This window comes from Lolium rigidum, chromosome 1 (assembly GCF_022539505.1).
Source record: "Lolium rigidum isolate FL_2022 chromosome 1, APGP_CSIRO_Lrig_0.1, whole genome shotgun sequence".
Classification (NCBI taxonomy): Eukaryota; Viridiplantae; Streptophyta; class Magnoliopsida; order Poales; family Poaceae; genus Lolium; species Lolium rigidum.
The window spans coordinates 21,515,847-21,537,446 of NC_061508.1; positions in this window are offsets into that span (position 1 = coordinate 21,515,847).

Sequence of the window (21,600 nt, forward strand, 5' to 3'; positions counted from 1 at the left end):
CAGCCACTCTGTGGCATATAGCGGATTTTCAGAACCTGGTCACGTATGTTCTCATAATATCAGTTGTGAATCAGTGAGTTATTGGAGAAGGTGTTTCTACACCTGGGTGCATATGCACCCTTTATTTGAAATGCATATTAAATATATTTCTAAATGTCAAAAAAATACAAACAAAAATGCCTCGTGTATATCTTGACATGTTACATATTCACAAAGTTGTTTCAGAAAAAACCGATATGTTTTGTGTCTTGTACTAAAAAGACAAATTTTTGGTGTTAAAATAGTCTATTTCTCGAGACATTATTTGTCTTTTTTACATAGGGTACAAAAATTGTCGGTTTTACGTGAAACTTTACGTGTACTCATAGAACGTGTCCCTCTACATGCTAAATTTTTGTTCCTAATTTTTTACTTTTTGAAATATGTGTTATACATATAGGGTGCATATGCACCCATGATCAGTTTTGGTTTTCTGTGAGTTATTGGGCATAGAAAGGAGTCATGCAGCGTACGCCAAACTTACGTCACAGTCACAGTCACACCAAAATCCCCCTCCAGAAAAGTAAAATCACTTATTTTCGAATGAAGATTGTATTAACCATAGTTTTTTTTTGAACAAGGACATTATTAGCCATAGACAGATGGGAGATCTCCAAGAAAGACCCTCCGCCCTGCATACGTAGGCACTTCTCTTGCTCACACTTGCATTGCATCATGGTCTCCAGCGTTCTCTCCGTTGCCAAAGCAATTCATTACTACGGAAATGGTGGTTTACGCACTCGGGTGGCAGCGGCGCGTCACAAAGCTAGCTAGCTAGGCAGAAATTCTTGAACTCATGACGACCAACAAGCTAGTACTACTGTCATCGGCTCAACTAGGCGTGGCTAGGGACTGAAAACGGAACGGAAGCTTTCCATCCATTTTGGAAGAGAAAGGAAACAGAAAACAAAAGAAAGAATGATAGAAAACGGTATGTTGAAGACAAGAAGCGGAAGCGGAATGTTTAGAAACGGCAAAGGAAATGAGCTAGAGAGCCCAGTTCTAACTGTAGCAGAAACGGCAAGAAAATTTCAGAAAAAACAATACGGAAACTTTTCGAAAATACTACAACCCAGAGGCCTGTGTACCAAAAAGTAACCCGAGTCGGTGACTTCCTTTGCTCTTGGCGTGCCATGGAATACGTTAAACTAGGGTCTACATTGCACCTACAACCATGCTGGACTATGCTATGAAGCAAAGGGCTGAAACTGAAACTGAAACTACAATATTAAAATAAAAGGTTGTGTGCATCACTTTGATGTAGGTCGGGCTATTGTTTCCCATTTCAAAAAAAAAAAAATGCTGGACTATGCTATGTGTACTTCATGTTCAACTGTCGCTTGAGGTACTAGTACGTAGTGAGCAATTTATTATCTTATTGCCTACGTATTATTTACGGGTGCCTTTTGGTGTACATAACCAAGGTATTATACCGCTGTCTTCCAACAAATGTCCAGTGTCATATCGTATCGGTTGTATATCTCCTCTTCGTATTCATCTCCGGTGATTTCATTCATTTTCATTTACGGGGTTTTCGGTTTCGTCTCCGACGTCGTGGCGAGACAGGCGGAAAAGAAAACGATGAAGTATAGGGTGGCACTACGAGCACCTTGCTGCACCTACGAGGAAGCAACGGCCATTAGCAGTTACAGCTTAGTAACGCTTTCTTTACCGGATGTAACTGACGAGAGAAGATAGAACAGCTAAAAGTAGTGGTCATAGATATCTCTTTTTGGAGGTGAGAGGGAGAGAAGAGGAGAGAGTAGCGAATCCAGAAGCTAAGCTAGCTAGGTAGGCAGAAAATCTGAGACTCATGACGACCAACATCAAGGTGCTGTACGTGCCATCAGGCCGATGGGTGCAGCTGGGCGTCACACATGAGTGTCCTGGCACTACTAACACACTTAGGGATGAAAAAGGAGCAGATACAAACGAAGATGCCACATTTATTTTCATATATTCTTGCGAAACATAAATGAATACAGAAATTCCAGAAACAAAAACGGAAGCAGATATTGTCGAAAACAGATACGAACCAAAGACGGTGCGAAAACAGAGTGGTGCAGATATGCGCTCTGAATCATGCAAAAAAAAACCAAGAATGCAAGCGAATGAACAACTTGTTCCCTAATTCTAGTGTCCCGCTCGATATACTTGTTGGAACTGTGAAAACCTCCACGAATTTATCAAGGGATTACTAACAAGATCATGTAATAGGATTTGTTGGACTGGGACATGCACATCAATACTAAAATGGAAATTGGAAACATAAATTCCGTTTCCCTATTCCGCCGGAAAAATATGTTCCATTTCTATTTCCATATCCGCTAAAAAGTTTCCGTTTCCATTTCCATTTTACAAAATTCCGTTTTCGTTTCCGTATTTTCATTCCGTTTTCGTTTTCCTTCGAAAAATTCAGAAACTTTCTGGTCTATTTTCATCCCTACTAGCACATATAGGAGGAACCAACTTACACTTTAGATAGGAAGATAAAAAAGCTCAAAGTATTGGTCATAGATATCCCATTTGGATGCGAGAAATTAAAGGTGAGAGGGAGAAGAGAGGGAGAGAGTAGCCGAAGCCTGAGGCTAAGCTAGCAGGGAAAATGGTATAATTTAGTTAACGGGGAAAATTAAATTTTTTGGAGGCCAGCTGTATAGGGCGCGCCGGTGTGGGATAGCTGTCCCTAAACTAAGGAGCTCTTGCCGGTACGCTCCACACAGCAGTGCTGGCCCACATGCCGATGCCCATTTAAGGTGCGCCGGGGGATATGGTCTAAGGGGTTTTCAGTCTAGTTTCTGACTTGGCGAGACAGGCGAAAAGGAAAACGATGAAGCATACATCCGTCAGCATACCTCCGTCCGATTCCGTTCAGTTTTCAGCCCTAGGCGTCACGCATGCGTGGGCTGGCACACTACTAGCACCTTGCTGCACCTAGGAGGAACCAACGGCCATTAGCAGTTACAGCTGAGTTACGCTTTCTTTACCGGATGTAACTGACGAGAGAAGATAGAAAAGCTAAAAGTATTGGTCATAGATAGTAGTACCCCCTTTTCGGATGCGAGAAAAGGCGAGAGGAAGAAGAGAAGAGATCGAGTAGCCGAAGCGGACGCTAATGTAGCGGGGCCGGCCATTGCCACCGGTCGTTGAGCTAGTGGATGCGTGGTGGTGGAATTAACGGAGACAGACAGAGGAAAAGCAAAGGGATGGAAGAAGAAGAAATAAAGGTGCATGCGATGAAAGCCGATGGTGTTGATGATGATGATACGATCGATGCATTGTCGGAAAAGTGGGGGGATAATCCATGGAATATCCGTCCCGGAACTCGATCGGAGGCAGCGGCCGCTCTGGCCCTGGCCAATGCAGACGCCGATGGATCGTTCAATGGCGGAGCCAACCAACGCTAGCTAGCTACGGCACGAGCGCGCAGCTAGAGCTGGTTGACCAGCCCACCACGATGGATGGATCCGTCGAGCAGAGTAGACTTTCTGAGGTACTCCTACTCTATCTGCGCGTGGTAAGCATGCACACGCTATAACGGGCCCCGAAACTGGTTTACTAAAACCAGCCAAAACCTCAGGAGGCGATCGACGTCAAGTAGCACTGGGAGTTCCTTTGTCTGTCTTCAAATTTACCAAATGATAAAGTTTACATGTCGGGAACCAAAATCAACCACTTCGCGGTTAATTTGGAATATGCCCAAATGGTTGTTTGCTAAAGAATTGCAGCTGAAACAAACAGTGGGCCCCTCCTATTGTGATGACGTGGCGAAACTTCGAGGGCCGTTAACCGGACCGTCTGTAAGGGCAATGAATCCGTAGGATTTCAATGGCGGCAAATCCTGGCCGTTCATAACCGTTATGGGCACGTCGTTAGCCCAACTTTTCCATACCGTCGTCTTACTCAGTTCCAGCGAGTACCTACCTGGAGCTGCGCGTGCCGCTGACTTGAAATCTGCGATCTTGTCTCTCTCCTTTTTCTCTCAGTTGTGCCCCCGCCATGTGCCGTGGTGGACATGGTCACCGGAGCTTATCCGACGGCTAATAGCTAGCGGCACAGCCCACAAAAGGTTCCCACGGAAGCATCGTGCGGAAAGTGCCTACTCCCGCAGCCCGCACGCTTCCCTCCGAGAGCTTCTGCTGTGATGACGTCATGTTGACATACCTAAATAACGATGGCCCACTTTCAGATAGTCCAGTTAACAGCCGTGTCGATGCGTTGTTTGGGTGTGGCCACGTCATCCCGCTAGGTGGATCCACGGCCAGTTTCATCGTCGATTCGCTAGAAAACATTCATTTGTGTGCATTGCAAAAAATTAGCCGCCGACTGCTAGATTTTGGTTGCCGAAACGCAAAGCTGTATCATTTGATTAATCCGGCAACAAAAGTGGTAGTTTTGTGATAGTGACTCTAGCACTAGCGTTGACGACATGCCACCGGATACTAGTAGCAAAGAGCAGCTGGCTCCTTCCTCCTGTTGACGAAATTAAGGGGCACTGGGTAGTAGAATTACACACCGAGATGCACACGCAGTTGACCAGTGCCTGGCGAGCGCACCCAATCAACCGCGTTTCCCGCCCGCCCGCCGGCCACCACTCCGATGGCTGGTACGTGTGGGGATGAGAGCTCTTGCACATGTGCTTTCGCTCGCACACGCGCTAGCTTAGCTAGGTACTCCTTTTTGAGCGTGGTGGAAGCAGGCAGGAGAGCGAGCGACTGGTCACTGCTGCTCTCTGCGCCATGGTTGGTCGGATTGGGTTGGCAGCTTCGGCACATCTCGCGCGCGTCTATTCATGCCCATGCATCAATTGTGAGATTATTGCTTCCTCCCTCCTTCTCTTTCTCCGGCTTTGCGCCGTGCCGCACCATGAAGCTAGCAGCGATCCTGATCGGCGCGTTTCCACCTACAAAAGACCTTTACGCCGAAAATTCATTTTTTTTTTTTTTTTTGCGAGTAAAAGAGATGCCATTAATTCGGAAACATTACAGATAGACCCCCCAAAGAACACAAAAATACAGAACCATCCATCTGCAAGCTGATAGCCATGGCGATCCACGGCGCTGTCGGTGGCGCGCCGTCGCATCTGCCTCCCAAGACGCCTTGGAACGGAGGCCTTCCCCATGCGAACGGGAAGTCGCCGATCACCGGCCCCGCAGGACCTACACCAGAGGACTCCATCACCATCGATCCGAAACGAAGCACCTTCTTCCACCTGAAAAGCAAACCGCCGGCTCCGCCGTCTCCCGGACGCCAGCTTGGGGAAAACGCCCACCGCACCTCCGCAAAGGCGCGAGCGCGACGAGGGCAGCAGCTCGATGACGAAACTCCCCGGAGCGCCGCCGTCGGAGTGGATAGCCACCACCCGCAAACACCGATCCGGCCGGACCACCACTCCATCGCCGCCGGTCGGGAACCTAGCTCTCCTACGCTATGTACAAGACGCGAGACGGGGTTCCCCGGCCTCCCGCCGCCGGAGCGGCCGGCGGAGACCGAGAGAGCCCCCGACTCAGCGCCTGCGAGGTGGATCGCCCGGTGGATCTACAAATCTCCTTCCAGACACTGTAGACGGGGAAGGGGGGGTCCAAGGTCCTCTCTGCTACGCCGAAAATTCAATTGTCCCGATCGCTACGGGAAAGAGGTAAAACGCCCACGGCCTGAAGCTATGTCGATGGCCAAATGTCAGGACCGTTGGCACAGAGGAAGCAAAGCCGACGGCGAGCGTCGGCGTCCCCAGGCCATAGGCATTTCCAGAGGTACGCCGGCGGCCGGCGTCGGCACACACCGCTGCCACGTGGAACTAGAGGCGCATACTAACGTCCGTTTGATGGTGCAAAGCTATACTGATGGTAAGGCCGTCGGCATAGCTTTTTTTACTCTCTCGCGCCAATGCTTGACGACAGAAAGATATGTCGATGCCCTCGGCATAACTCTTTTGCTTTTTTCCAAACTAATTCTTTTAGTTCCCATGTATGATTTAGTTATATTTGCATTTGATTTTTTTGTAGCATGATACTTTTAATTTCTACTAATACATGGCATAGAATGAAGGAGTAGACTGGCCCTATACACCGGCCGTTCAACGTATAGGGGGAACTACCTCATGAGGTGAACCGAAGGATACTTTTTTTTAAAGATTTTTCTTTGAAACGGAGTGTCACGAACTCACAATGTCTTTTTTTTTTTTTTGCATTTTTTCGTCGGAATGAAGTGGCAGGGTTCTCTTGCAGTTTATTTTCCCTCTTGGAGCAGACTACCATGGTGCTTTTTTTACTCCTCCAATCCATCCATAATAAGTGTCGTTGGTTTAATTTAAATTCAAAAAAATTGAACTAAAACCAGGCAAATTATTATGCATCGGAGGGAGTATGTTCTTCGTTAGACTGAAGCGTCATGGTAATTTTTTTTCACATGAACTAGCACGGACAACAAGATTTACCAGAAGTTAACGGCAACATGTTTCACCATGGATCACGGAACAACATCAAAACATCCCCCGATGCATGCGTCATGTCTGAGGGGCTAGCTGCATGCGTTCACGGGATGACGCAGATGGTACCATGCGTGCGTGGTAAGCTAGGGGCGTGTTTGGTAGCCTGCATCAGATGGCGCAGCCGAGAAGAAGTCCCCTGCGTGTCGCAGACCGGCCATGGGACATAAAAGTTACGTTGTTTGGTGGCCTGCACAGAGTTTTTTCGGTCCCGTGGAGATTTGGGTTCTGTCCGTTTGGTAGGTCGGATTTCAGGCCTTATAGCAGCCCAGACCGGCACCCCTGTTGTTTGGTTGCAACCCAGAATCTGCTTTTGCTTACCTCTTCCCTTCAGTGGTGAGGTTACCAGCGATCAACAGCACAAGCAAGAACACAATCAGAATTCATGCAAACTTAGCACTGATCATAGTTCAAACACGGTCATAGTTGACGACACAGGACGATCATAGTTCACGACACACCAGAGACGATCATAGTTTAACACACGACAGGAACAACAACTAGACACATACATGGTAGCAGCGACACAGAACCAGGTAAGCTTCAGACATGACTTTGGAAGACGACACACCTGGTGGCGTCGCCATGGTAACGGCACCTGGTCATCACCTCAGTGCAGGTGTGGTCGAAGATGACCACACTGTACTGGAAGGTGGACACCTTTTTGAAGATGAGGAACTGGACTATCTGCAGCTGATGAGCGACGGCGAAGTCCGCCCACCCCTGGTCGATGTATGCGTCATCGCCTTCTCTCACCGTAGTCATCCTCCAGTTGCAGCCAGTGTTGGTGGTGACGATGATGTTCGAAGGGATTTCTCCGAACCACCTGACGAAATCTTGAGGGATCCGGAGGCGGCTGAAGGTGGGCCTGAAGACGATGCGCAGGAACTGGTCTGGCCCTACGTTCGGCTGGAAGTGGCCGACGTTAGCCACCCTTCGCTTCTTCGACGGTCCCTCCTCGGGGGTCTTAGGTGACCCAAGCTTGAGTTTCTCAGTCTGCCACAAGAACACATGCCATTAGAGGTGTGCCTGATGAAAACGAACAATGAAAACATGTGATGCCTCATACATTGGATCACACGGCAGCTCAAGGGACTTCCCTCAAACTAAGTCTAGCGTGCAAGTAATCACACACATACAACTAAGTTTGAGGGCAGCACCTTGCCTTCCAGTGTGTCATTGTTGAATCATTGGCTAATGCACTAGACAAACAAAATGAGGCATCATAAATTGGATCACACGGTAGGCAAAGGGACTGTCCGCAAACTATGTCTAGTGTGCAAGAAATATGGCACACATGACTAAGTTTGAATGCAGCATCATGCCTTCCGTTGTGCCATAGTTAAATCATTAGCCATTGCATAACTGAAGAAGTATAAACATGAAAAGCAAGGTAGCATAGGCCTCATACAATGATCACATATGGAGGAGATGTTTGATCAGAACCAATGGCATGGTGATGTTCAGTCATGCCATAGGTTCTGATCAATCATCTCCTTACACTATGATTCCCGGTTACAATCATCGACCAAGTTTAATCAGAAACAACACAATCTACAACAAACTAGCGCGACTCATTTCGCACAGCAATCTGAACATACTAAACCCCATCACAAAAAACCCTTCCCCTCTTTGCATGCACAGTAAGATCTGGCAGTTTCAGCAATCCACAGTCCGGTCTAGGAAGGATATACCGCAATCCGATATTAGAGTAACAAATCTAAGCAAATCGATACCGTGAACAGCAAGAACTGGACAAGAACAACAACCAATGGGGACGAACACCTTGCAAACATCAATCTGAACCCTATCCTAATGGAAACCCTATCAGATCTAATGTGCATGTCGTCGCAAATGCCCGCGAATGGCATGTTCTGGCAGAACGAGTACGAAGGTGAGAAGGAGAGGTCGTTACCGCCATTGTTCCGGCCGAGGACGAGCTCGAGGTCGCGGGCAAACTCGAGAGGACGATGAAGACTCCGGAGCAGGTTGCAGCCGATGTCCCGGTGCTGCTCGCCGACGTCTCCTCCTCCGGTACCGGTGCTCCTCCGTGCGGCGGTGCGGCGGATTGGTCGGCGGGAGGGGAACCGCCGGGTGATGTGAGACTTTGGGGGAGGCCGCGAGTGAGATGAAGGAGAGGGAGCTGTGAGTCTAATTATGGCGCGTGTTCCCGAAGGGACGCGGCGTTTCCGCCTCCCTTCTCCACGCGTGCAGTCTTCTGGCCGCAACGAGCCTGGCTCCGGAGGAACTGACATTCCGGATGTTCCTCTAGGGCCTGTCCGAGGGGTGCTTTAAAACCCGGTTCCTGCAAGAACGCGGCGGCTTGCAGGTATCCAAACGGCCCATTCCATGACCCAGTCCATGCAAAAAAGTCATCTGCTGGCTACCAAACATGCCCTAGAATTATCACATAAATTTGTTATACACTACAGGAATGCTACTCTACGCCGACGGCCGGCTGCCCTCGGCGTAGCCACGCCTTGCCCTCGGCGTAGGCTACGCCGACGGCAGCCCTCGGCGTCTCGCCTCGGCGTCTGGGTCCCTCGGCATTGGTAGGTGGGCCGTCGGCGTAGAGCTAACCCTCGGCGTCCTGGCTCTATGCCGACGGTGAAGAAGCCCCTCGGCGTTGACGCCGTCGGCGTAGCGTGCCGGCGCGTCGTCGACGTTAACGGAGCGGCCAGAGACGCCGACGGCCAACCCCTCGGCGTATGCATGCCGCATGCAGCGCCACCGTGGACACGCGGCAGCACCTGGAGAGGCGACGTGGCGCACGGAGGCGCACCCTAGCCAGAGGCTATGCCGAGGGCAACCCCTCGGCGTATGCATGCCCCATGCGGCGCCACCGTGGACACGCGGCAGCACTGGCGCGTCGGGCTACGCCGAGGGCAACCCCTCGGCATAGACCTGACCATATGGCCCTATGCCAGGGTCTATGCCGACGGCATTACCCTCGGCATAGGAGCCTGTCCATTTTTTTTTTGTTTTCCAGTTCCAGTTGCAATGCAATCCAGGTCATATAATCGACCAAATTCGACCAAATTCACATAAATATCATATAATCGACCAAATTCATCCAAAATCAACCAAATGTACCATAATTCATCCAAAATCACCATAATTCACATAAATAGCATGAAATCCACATAGTAGCATACATGGTGCATGTAGTAGCATACAAGAGGAGAGTGCCATGTCATCCAATACATAGTAGTAGGTAGCAAATGATGGCAAGCAAGAAGCCCGGTGCCGACTAGCGGAGGAAGGACCCGGGCGGGGTGTGTCCGCCCACATCGTTGGCGAAACGAGGAGCCCGGGGTTTCGCTCCGGTAGAAGCTGCGAGAAGAACCACCGGAGAAGGACCGGTAGCACGCCCGAGGAGAAGTCGACGGAGAGGCACCGGGAGTAGTCCCGGGAGTAGTCGACGGAGAGGCACCGGCGAACGCCCGGGAGACCGACCACCTTCATGAACCGGTGTGACCTCGCGCCCACCCGGCGATGCCCGGTTCCCGGACCATCCCGTTCCCTACGTGTTCCCTACATGTTAGCAACTTGCGAGGCAAAGGAAAGTGGTAACTACCGGTTTGGCAAAGAACTTACCTCCGGTGTGGATCCGTAGTAAGTCGCAGCGAAAGCTGCCCTCGATGGCATGATAGGCATGTCCCCCGCCACGGTAATCGGAGCCGGTGGCGGTGTACCGATAGACATAGAAATCATCATTTCCTGCAAGATAGGTTACAAGTTAGGCTTTGCAGAAATAAAGCATCAAACCGAGACTTGTCATCTACTTGCGTGAAGAAAGATTCGGACTTACTCCTATATACGCCATGTAGGCCGTATTCTGCCTATTCCACGGGCGGCGGCCTGTCGATACGCTTCATTGCAGGCTTCGAAGGCCGCCTCGAACTCAGAGCTACAATTTCAGAAACAATGAATCTCGTAAACACTTAGCCATGTAGGAAGGAAAACCGGAAAGAGGATGAAAATGAGGAAACTTACATCGTAGGCGGGTGGACGAGCGAGGCCGTGGACGAGGCCGGGGGCTGTCGGCGGTGAGGGTATGCTTGAGGCGCGTGTAGCTCGTGGAGTGGGTAGGCTTGACCACCTTATTCATCCAAGGGAAACGGCCATGCGGACGCCCGTGCCCCGACAGGACCAACGACTCCTCGTCGACCGGAATGCTCAAGGGGTCATCCACCTCGGGGTGACGAGACTTGACCATGTCGCGAGTAGTCCTCCTTGGCGGCCTTGGCATTGCCGTAGTACTGTGGCTGAGGCAATGCGGGATTGGGCTTACGCTTCGTCCGCATCATGTCATATATCTGGGCATCATGAAGCACCACCCCGGGTGGTGCCTCGGCCACCGCATCGCGAAAAGAAAAGTTAAGCGTACCACAAATGAGACATGGCGGGAAATGAATGAAGGTCGTTCCATGTATATACATACCTTTTTCCCCTTGAAGCGGGTGTAGTCGCGGTTTCCCGCGCGAGTGTGTGCCACCGGTGCCTCGGTTCTCCATGTTACGCCTCGACACGGCTGCAAACTCCTCGTCCTGCCCGAGCCACCTCGCCCTAATCAGCTCCTCCCATGCCTCCCTATGCTGCTCGGCCCACTCCGGACAAACCTGAAAACGCAATACTCAGCTCAAGATAATTCAATGAAAACTTAGCAGCAATGTAGAATCTCATTGACATTTTACTCACCGACATGTACTCCTCAATGGTCATTGCCCATTCCTCCGTAGGCTCGTTACCAACATAGTACTCCTTCTTGACCCTCTTACCCTTGTTAGCCCGAAGGCACTAGCGCCGGTGAACTTTTGGTTGTACCACTCGCTGCGGTGTCAACCTCTCGCAAGCGCCACGCAAAGTGAGACGCGCCTGCGTGTCATGCTCCGGGTCCACACGATAGAAGCACTTCAATCATGCATAAATCAGTTGTGAAAGTCATGAGTTAGCACATTAGGGTCATCAACTATGAACGGTGCTCGAGAAATATATGCCTTACCCGAACTTGGTGGTCACAGACCTCAGCAGCTGTCGCGAAGCCTACGGCGAGGGCATCCTCATAGTCCGCCCAAGTAGTGGCTAGCTTCGTCGGGCCACCGGGGACCGTGCTAAGGGGAGTGTATCTCGCCGGGCCGAACTTCTTAATCGAGCCCCAAGCAAGGCTGTTAGGCATGCGGGGGGCTTGGCATCCCATGTCCGATTCTGTTGCAAATAAATCACACATTAGTACACATGCCAAATTGTTTATTATGCCCAAGATGAAAATACATGTTCGAAATTTCTGAAGTAGTACACTTACTCATCGCTCGAAGGAATGATAAGGGCCTTGTCATCATGGGTCTTCGGCTCCTTCCTCGCATCGGGGACTCTAGCTTCTCCACGAAGCTTCAAGGGCTTCGGCGCACCCCCATCCTCCATCACCTCCAACTCAGCCCTAGAGTCCGACTCGTGTGTAGACTCCGTCTCCATCTCCACCTCCCCACTAGACGGACCCTCTAGGTACAACTCGGGAGCCACGTCACCAGAAGCGGAGGGTGGCTCGTCAAAGTCCATGTGTACCCCGCCGCCACCTCGTCCTCCACCTCGTCCTCCTCGTCCTCGTCCTCGACCTCCACCTCGTCCTCCTCGTCCTCGTCCTCCATCGGTACCATCGGCGTAACGCGGATTGAGCACCGGGGCTCGATCACTCCGTCTAGTGGGTCTAGGAATATTCCTCTTCACTGCGCCGAGCGTCTTAAGCAAGCTCTCGGAGTCCGCCTTGCCGCTGCTCATATTGTCCAGATCACTCGCATTGAGAAGAATAAAACGAGTTAAGCACAAAGACATATTATATGAAGATACTAAGAATAAAAGGCACAATGCAATTAAGAAGCATGTTGACATAATAAAATGAAGATACTAAGAATAAAAGGCACAATGCAATTAAGAAGCATGTTGACATAATAAAATGAAGATACTAAGAATAAAAGGCACAATGCAATTAAGAAGCATGTTGACATAATAAAATGAAGATACTAAGAATAAAAGGCACAATGCAATTAAGAAGCATGTTGACATAATAAAATGAAGATACTAAGAATAAAAGGCACAATGCAATTAAGAAGCATGTTGACAAATAAATACTAAGAATAAAAGACCCTCACCAGCCATCATCGCTCTCACGCTCACTCTCATACTCCATCTCTTTCTCTTTCTCTTTCTCTTTCTACGGCCCACTATCACTATCACTATCTTGTGAGTACAAAGTTGAAGGGTCGACGGGTGGAGGCTCATCATAATTGTCATTCGCCTCAAGTAACTTCTCGAGCATAGATATGTCCTTTAGATCCACCACCGACTCACCACGAGTTTCTCGCATCGTTCCCGAGGTCCTCTTGAACAAACGGTTCTAAAATATATTCCCCGAAGTCCTGTTCCTCTTGATAGAAAATCCCCTCGTATGTCACGGGGTCAATGTTGTTGTAATCATCCTCAGAGGGAATCGGTAGGTTACCATGTGGCGATACCCGGAAGACGACTTCCCAACCCTTGAGTTCCGCTTTACGGCATGGGTAGGGCAAATAATAAACTTGCTTGGCTTGGTGAGCCACAATAAAGACATCGGCTCCGCTATAGGTGGTTGAAGGCTTAACTTCAACTAACCCAATGGACTTATCACTTCTCTCGTCCACCTATTGGGTCGAACCAATGACACTTGAACACGACGATATTGAGTTGCACGTTCGTACGATTGAATGTCAACTCGTATACACTTTGTAACCTTCCGTAGTAATCAAACTTGTTGGCTCCTTTGGTGAAGACCCCGGTATTTATCGTTTTGGGATTCGCCCGGCCCTTACGGTGCGTCTCTCGTGTGGAAGCGAAACCCATTCACATCATACTTCTCATACTTGGTCACCTCACGGCTACAACCTTGGGAAACACATTTCAACTCATCTATCATATCAACGTTTCTCTCACGGCCCTACAAGAACATTTCAAATTTGTTGTGTGCATTAGTTACGTGTAATAAGAGGGACAAGTCACGTGTTGCAATGTAAGAGGAAAGGTTAGAAATTACTTTTTCCATGAACCATGTCACAAAGTTTTTATTAATTCCGGGAGCACCGTCTTTCAGTAGAGTGTCCATCTCCGAGGTATCGGGCAATTCATCATACGGCCACATTTCATCCGTGAATTCGCTAAAAGGAGAAAATAAGCATTAGACCGAGACGAGGTTACTAGCTGCAAAGTAATTTGTTCACCATTTTACCAGTTGGGCAGACAATGATCTTTGGGCAACATGTTACCAGTTGTTTTCAGACTTGCTTCAAAGCCCTCACGGGTGGTGTTGTACCGGGTCTTGTCGGCTAGACATTGGGAGATGGCATCGAGCTGAGAAATCGCGAGCGCCCTCGTACAGAGGCCTCTTAGCCGCGGCAATCATATCATAGAAGGCCTTCGCGGTTGGCTCTGGTTCCTCCGGCTACGGCGGCGCCTCCGGTTCGGCGGCGCCTCCGGTTCGGCGGCGAATCCGGGACATCGGCATGGACGAGATCATCTAGAAAGTCTCTAACTCCATCGTACGCATTGCCATTGAGCCGCTGCCGCATCACCTCACCTCTGTCACGTTCGCGCTCATCAAAGTCGATTTCCGTGACGTACCCATGCATATACCCATATTGCAGAAGGTGTCTATACATTTCATCCTTCCCACGACGTTGACGCTTCACGCAGCGAACACGAGGGGCAAAGTGCCCGAACCAGCCCCTTTGTACCACGCGCTAACTCATTCACTAGAAAATGGGTCTTCCTTGTCCACTCATCTGTTTTCTCGGTCGCACTAACACGCTCATTGTACATCCATCCATTATCAGCCATCCTGCTGCTTTATTGGGAGCCAAACCACAGACATAGCATTTATATCAAATAGGAAATTAAATGCATCATATTTTTATTTATTTTACCGGGCGAACCGCATGCATCAACCTACATCTCTACTAGGTGGGCTCCTAGCAGCCGCCGGATCCGTAGTTGGCTACGTTCTCCATGCTCTACCCCGGTCCAAGTCAGAATTTCGGCAGCACCTCCCCGCTGCTCTCCCGATACACGTCTCGGCAAAAGCCGAGAGGATGTGCATCCGGAGAACAACGGGGAGGCGCCGCCGAAATCCCGACTCGGACCGGAGTAGAACATGGAAAACGTAGACAACTACGCATCCGCCGACTCGTCCCGTAAATGCCGCAAGCGTTACGGTTCAAAATATGCGGACCACTAATGCATATTTATCCGCGTAACGCTCGCGGACGGGAAGTGACACCTAGGTTACGCAACTTGACTTGGAAATTGAATCTAGTGACATAAGAAAATGCGGAGAAGGGGAGGCGATGTTTTAGCTCACCCTTGGCGGTAGAGGCCGTAGTCGACGAGGCGGTCACGACGGTGTGGACACGACGATCACGACGGCGCGGATACGACGGTCCCGAAGGCGCGGACACGACGACACGGACACGACGATCACGACGGCGCGGACATGACGACACGGCGGTCACGACGGCACCTATTTCCATTGAATAAAACATCAAATTATTATCCATTTCACATTTCCATGTTTATTTACATTTTCAACTCCATTCCTATGAACAAATTCTAATATCTGTATTTGTATTTCTAAATACTCTACATTAATAGAAATAGAAGTTAAAAAATGGAAAAAAAATTACCGGAGAGGCAGGGCGGCGCGGGTGGGGGGAGGCAGAGGGCTGCTGCGGTTGGCGGAGGAGGCAGGGCGGCGAACGGCGAGCGGCGGGTGGGGGAGGCTGCTGCGGGTGGCGGAGGAGGCAGGGGGCGGCTGCTGCGGGGGTGGCGGAGGAGGCGAGGGGCGGCTGCTGCGGGGAGGCGGGCGGCGCGGGTGGGGGAGGAGGCAGGGCGGCGCGGGTGGGGGGAGGAGGCGCGGGTGGACCGGGGCGGCGCACGGCAGGGGAGGCCGGGGCGGCGCGAGCGGGGACGACGACGGCGGGCAGGCAAGGGGCGGCGGGGAGGCAGGTGGCGGCGCGTGGGCGGCGGGGCGGCAGGTGGCGGCGCGTGGGCGGCGGGGCGGCGGTGGCGGCGCGTGGGCGGCGGGGCGGCTCGGGCAGATTGGGGAAGGAGAAAGGGGCTCGGGGGAAGGAGGGTGGTCCGGCTCGACCACGCCCTAACCCTATGCCGCCCCCCCTATGCCGAGGGCCACGGCTATGCCGACGGCCACCCTCGGCAAAGGCCCTTTTTTCTTTTTTCAATTTATTTCCTATTTTTTCCTATTTTTTCTTTTTCTTTTACAAATGCTTTTTCACAAATCCAATTTCGGCGAAGTTTATATCCAAATTGTTCAGAAAAACATGATCTACCCAAATATAAACTTTGTTTCAACTTTTGAACAAATAAATTTGACAATAATTCAATTTGGGAATTCAACATGCAAACTTGTTTAATTCATAACTCTTTATCTACAATTCCAAATTTAGCAAATTTTATATCTATTTGCATCAGAAAAGTGAGAGGAATTCAAATATCACATTGTCATGCATCTTTGGCATCATCTATGAGTTGTCCAAATTAAAACTTGCAAATTGAATTAAAACTTGCACGCGCGCGGGGGTTTAGGGCTAGCTGGTCTGGCTAGCTGGTCTGGCTCGAGAAGCCCCTGTCCGAGAAGCCGGACACACCTGGGGGGGTAGCCTTGGATATAGAACCATCTCAAATCACTTTTGTGCATTCCATGTGGACACACACAAGTTTTGGGGCCATTCCCTAGATCCGATGCTCGATTTCCGACGAAACCCTAGTTCTGTTGACCGCGCGGTCTACCCCTTTGACTGCATCCCATCGGGGCTCCCCCGGTGGGCATATGCCTCCATTTGAGCTTGGTTAGGTCATATGTACATTTGGAAACAAGGATCATCACATATGATCTCAAGTTTCTCTCCGGTTCAACTCCGAGGGAGTTCCCCCCTATACATGCAGAATCTGCCTAAGTGTAGGAACCCCCTGTCCGAGAAGCCGGACACACCTGGGGGGAGCCTTGGATATAGAACCATCTCAAATCACTTTTGTGCATTCCATTTGGACACACACAAGTTTTGGGGCCATTCTCTACATCCGATGCTCGATTTCCAGACGAAACCCTAGTTCCGTTGACCGCGCGGTCTACCCCTTTGATCGCATCCCATCGGGGCTCCCCCGGTGGGCGTATGCCTCCATTTGAGCTTGGTTAGGTCATATGTACATTTGGAAACAAGGATCATCACATATGATCTCAAGTTTCTCTCCGGTTCAACTCCGAGGGAGTTCCCCCTATACATGCGGAATCGCCTAAGTGTAGGAACCCCCTGTCCGAGAAGCCGGACACACCTGGGGGTAGCCTTGGATATAGAACCATCTCAAATCACTTTTGTGCATTCCATGTGGACACACACAAGTTTTGGGGCCATTCCCTAGATCCGATGCTCGATTTCCGACGAAACCCTAGTTCTGTTGACCGCGCGGTCTACCCCTTTGACTGCATCCCATCGGGGCTCCCCGGTGGGCATATGCCTCCATTTGAGCTTGGTTAGGTCATATGTACATTTGGAAACAAGGATCATCACATATGATCTCAAGTTTCTCTCCGGTTCAACTCCGAGGAGTTCCCCCTATACATGCAGAATACGCCTAAGTGTAGGAACCCCCTGTCCAGAAGCCGGACACACCTGGGGAGTAGCCTTGGATATAGAACCATCTCAAATCACTTTTGTGCATTCCATGTGGACACACACAAGTTTTGGGGCCATTCTCTACATCCGATGCTCGATTTCAGACGAAACCCTAGTTACGTTGACCGCGCGGTCTACCCCTTTGACTGCATCCCATCGGGGCTCCCCCGGTGGGCATATGCCTCCATTTGAGCTTGGTTAGGTCATATGTACATTTGGAAACAAGGATCATCACATATGATCTCAAGTTTCTCTCCGGTTCAACTCCGAGGGAGTTCCCCCCATACATGCGAGAATCTGCCTAAGTGTAGGAACCCCCTGTCCGAGAAGCCGGACACACCTGGGGGGTAGCCTTGGATATAGAACCATCTCAAATCACTTTTGTGCATGCCATGTGGACACACACAAGTTTTCCAGCGATTCCGACGCTCCGGTGGTCTGTAACTTGGAAAACCCTAGGGCGGGGACCCCACACATCTACCCCTATAGCTTTCTCCGTGCGAGGGTTTACCAGTGGACTTTTTTATTTAGTTTGCTTTGTTTAGGACATATGTACATGGAAACGATAGGTTGGGCATACTTTACCATAAAATAGGCTCCGTTCGAGCCATGGCGGGGGTTTCCACATACAGATCCTGAATTTTACCAACCGGTAGCCCATTATGCGGAAATCGTCAACGCCGGGTACATCCAAGGTTAGCCAAACCTTACATCACACTTGTACATGTATGTTAGGGGCAGAAGCAAGTTTTCCAACAATTCTGACGCTCCGGTGATCTGTTTCTTGGGAAACCCTAGGGCGGGACCCCTAGGGTTAGGGTTTTACCAAGTGATCGGTTAGGGTTATAGTTAGGGTTAGCAATGTATGTGGAAACCCTAGGGTTAGGGTTAGAGTTAGGGTTAGGTTAGGGTTAGAGTTAGCAATGTATGTGGAAACCCTAGGGTTAGGGTTAGGGCTAGAGTTAGGGTTAGGGTTAGAGTTAGCAATGTATGTGGAAACCCTAGGGTTAGGGTTAGGGCTAGAGTTAGGGTTAGGGTTAGGGTTAGAGTTAGGGTTAGAGTTAGGGTTAGGGTTAGGGTTAGGGTTAGAGTTAGGGTTAGGGAAACCGTAGGGCGGGGACCCCGCGGATCTACCCATATGTACATCGATAGCAAATGTTGGGCCTAGTGGCTCCGGTTGACCCGTCTGCGAAGAGCGTCACCCGTGGGACCTACATATGCCATCTACGAATTCTTAAAAAATAGAACCATTTTTTACATAATGCATACTAGTAAATAAATAATAGAAACATAATATAAAGTAATATGAGAGAGAGAAAAAATAAAAAATAAAAAAAGTCTATATGCCGAGGGTGGCCGTCGGCATAGGGTGGCCATGCCCTATGCCGAGGGTAGCCCTCGGCGTCCGTCCCGACGCCGTGAGAGGGCGGTGACGGTGCGGGTGCGGGGGAGGTGATGGATACCTCTACGCCGAGGGCCAGGTAGACGCCGACGGCGGCCCTCGGCGTAGGAGCCTATACGCCGACGGTAACTAGACGCCGACGGTCGGCTTCCGGCGCTGCCCTGGCGAGGCCGTACGCCGACGGCCCCGATAAAATGCCCTCGGCGTAGGGTTTGGCCGTCGGCGTATAGGACCATTCCTGTAGTGATACGGCAAGTAAATCAGGGGCAGAGGAAGGTAGCTGAGCGTGTTGGATGACTGCACTCCTCTAGTTAATCGATCTACAAGGTATTGTCACTATGTCAGGTCAGCACATGCTGGATGGAAAGGTAACAAGATCACCGATCACCTTTTTGTTCTCGTTCACGGCGCATATGTTCCCGTGAACATGAGCCATCCAATTCCATGGTTGGCTAATCATCACACCCGTCTACGCACGTACATGACACCTCCGAACCGGTCCATCTATCCTTCTTGCCTTCTTGGAGAAACAAATTCTTGGCTGCTCAGAATATGCCAAGAACACGGTATCCACTAAGCAAACAACATAATTAGCATGCCATAGCTCCCATCTTAGGGCTTTTGAGTACATAGAAGGCAAGAATGTAGGATCAAAAGCATGTAGGGTGAAATAATTAAACAATAGTTGCATGGAACTTCGGAGTCCCACAGGGAAAATGATACTTCTCCATGCCAAAATGTTAGATGTCTTAAAAGTTCGTTTGTCAATAAATTACAGCTTTGACTATTACTTGTACATACAATATGTTTATAAAAATGTTTAAATATGAAATAAAAGAGATTTATAAGCGAATGCAACAATACAAATTAACCATACTCGATCCATATAATTTAGTATATGTAAAGGGTAAAATTCATGCATAAAACAATGCAAAAAGATATGGCTTATATATTTTTTGGGATAGAGAAAGTATATAATTAGGGTGTGACTAGTACTTAGTCTGCTGAGAACTAACTTCTTTCTCGGTAGAATAACGTCATAGAATCGTAGTTGTAACCTACTCCTATGTTGCAACTCACCATTAACACAAATCACGAAGCAAATCAGATGGTTCGGAGGCATTTTTCTAGCTGCAACATCACTTGTAACTGAATACTTTTAGTGGCTAAATTGCAATTAAAAAACCTCAGTTGCAACCTAACTGACAACTCAAGTGCACAAATCACGTTACATGAGTCTAGTGAGCACGAGCTTCGTTCTCTGTCTACTTTAAAGCTAGCAATTCCGATATAATTATTAGTTGTATAGGCCGACTTTAGTTTGACCCGAGTTGAACTGCAGAAATGAGAGTTCTACTCAGGATCGCACTCTGCTTTTTAGGCACGTATAACATGCGTTCTGCTTCTTTTCTCCATCAATAATTAATCATGAACCTAATAGCTGGAATCATCTTTTGCTCGTGCCACCTGTACATGTACAATTAATCAAGAAAGCTAATGGATCGACCGGTGGTGCGTTAGCATGTTTTGTGGCTGGAAGCCCTGTTCGTACCCCCACCTAGAAATATAGTGCAACTTATATGCATGCATGGTATGTTAGTCTACTTGAGAATTTTCCAGAACAATCATCCACGTACAGCATTTTGGTTGACAAACATTGCATACTGCAGTATCTGAACTCTATGTTTCCTTTCTCTAACTAGCTTGGCTTTTCACTAACCATGAATGTGCGCCCCAACATCTCTAGGCTATTATATATAGTTGATCTCAATATATATATATCTCCTTAGAACACAATTGATTCTGGGTTGATATAGAACTAACTTAATTCTCGATCACCCTATTTTATGTAAATGTACATGTGCTCTTGTAAAAAAAATGCAATTGCATAACCATATGCAATTCTAATGTGCCCAAATCACAATGCAACGGTTCTAGAGTCTTCGATATAGAACTAACTTAATTATTGATTGATCTTGAACTAGCAAAAGGGATCTCCTAATTTTGAATAACAAACTTGGTGACATAAGTATTTGATTGCCAGTAATAAAAGCGTCCATTATTGAAAAAAGTATTTGATTTTCCCTTTCACCCATCTTTGTGTGTGTCCATGAACATCATGTTTTGTTCACATCACCGGAAATACTACGCAATGAACTAATGTCCCTCTCATGGAATTTGACCCCCTTCGAGTATACTTGTTGCAGGGTCAAGTTCGCAGATTGATGGGACGCGAACGACGGTCCACAAGGACACTTTCTCTTCCTTGGCGATTATGCTCACAGCTTGGTGGCTATGGAGCTGGCGTAATGCAATCATCTTCGACGGCGCATGACCTGATCTCGGTGGCTTGCTTGACACGATAAAGGCGGGGGCCAAGTCGTAGGAGGCAACCGAGGCTTTGGGTCTAGCGGCACTACTTCCCTAGCCTAGTGCATAGAGTGTCGTGTTGTACCGAGTGTTACCTCTCTAGACTTGCATCAAACTATTTCTTTCATTGAATCGAAACGTGAAGTTTTTTGCATTTTCTCAAAAAGGTGCTGCACACGACTAATACATTGCGGGAGAAGTTGTTTACTCTCTCCACTGTCCTTGAACAAGTGTACTTCTAGATTTGATCTTAAGTTAAATAATTTAAAGTTCACCTAATTTTTTGGAGGAAAAAGACAACATTTATAACACCGAAAGTTTGAAGTACCCTTATTTGAGAACGGAAGGAGTATGTATAGTATATGATTTGCACACGGATCTGGCTTTGTGATATGGACGCGGCTTGCCTGTGCCCGCTCTATGCAACCATCGGTGCGACCTGCCGCCTTGAAGCCATCCAACGGCCAAACGGCTGTGCCGGCCCGCGCCTCCCGCTGTGCCTTTTCTTCACATAAAAAAGCCATGCAGAAATACAGCTTTATACCGATTCTCTTCCATAATATTTACAGCCTTAAATAAATCTATAC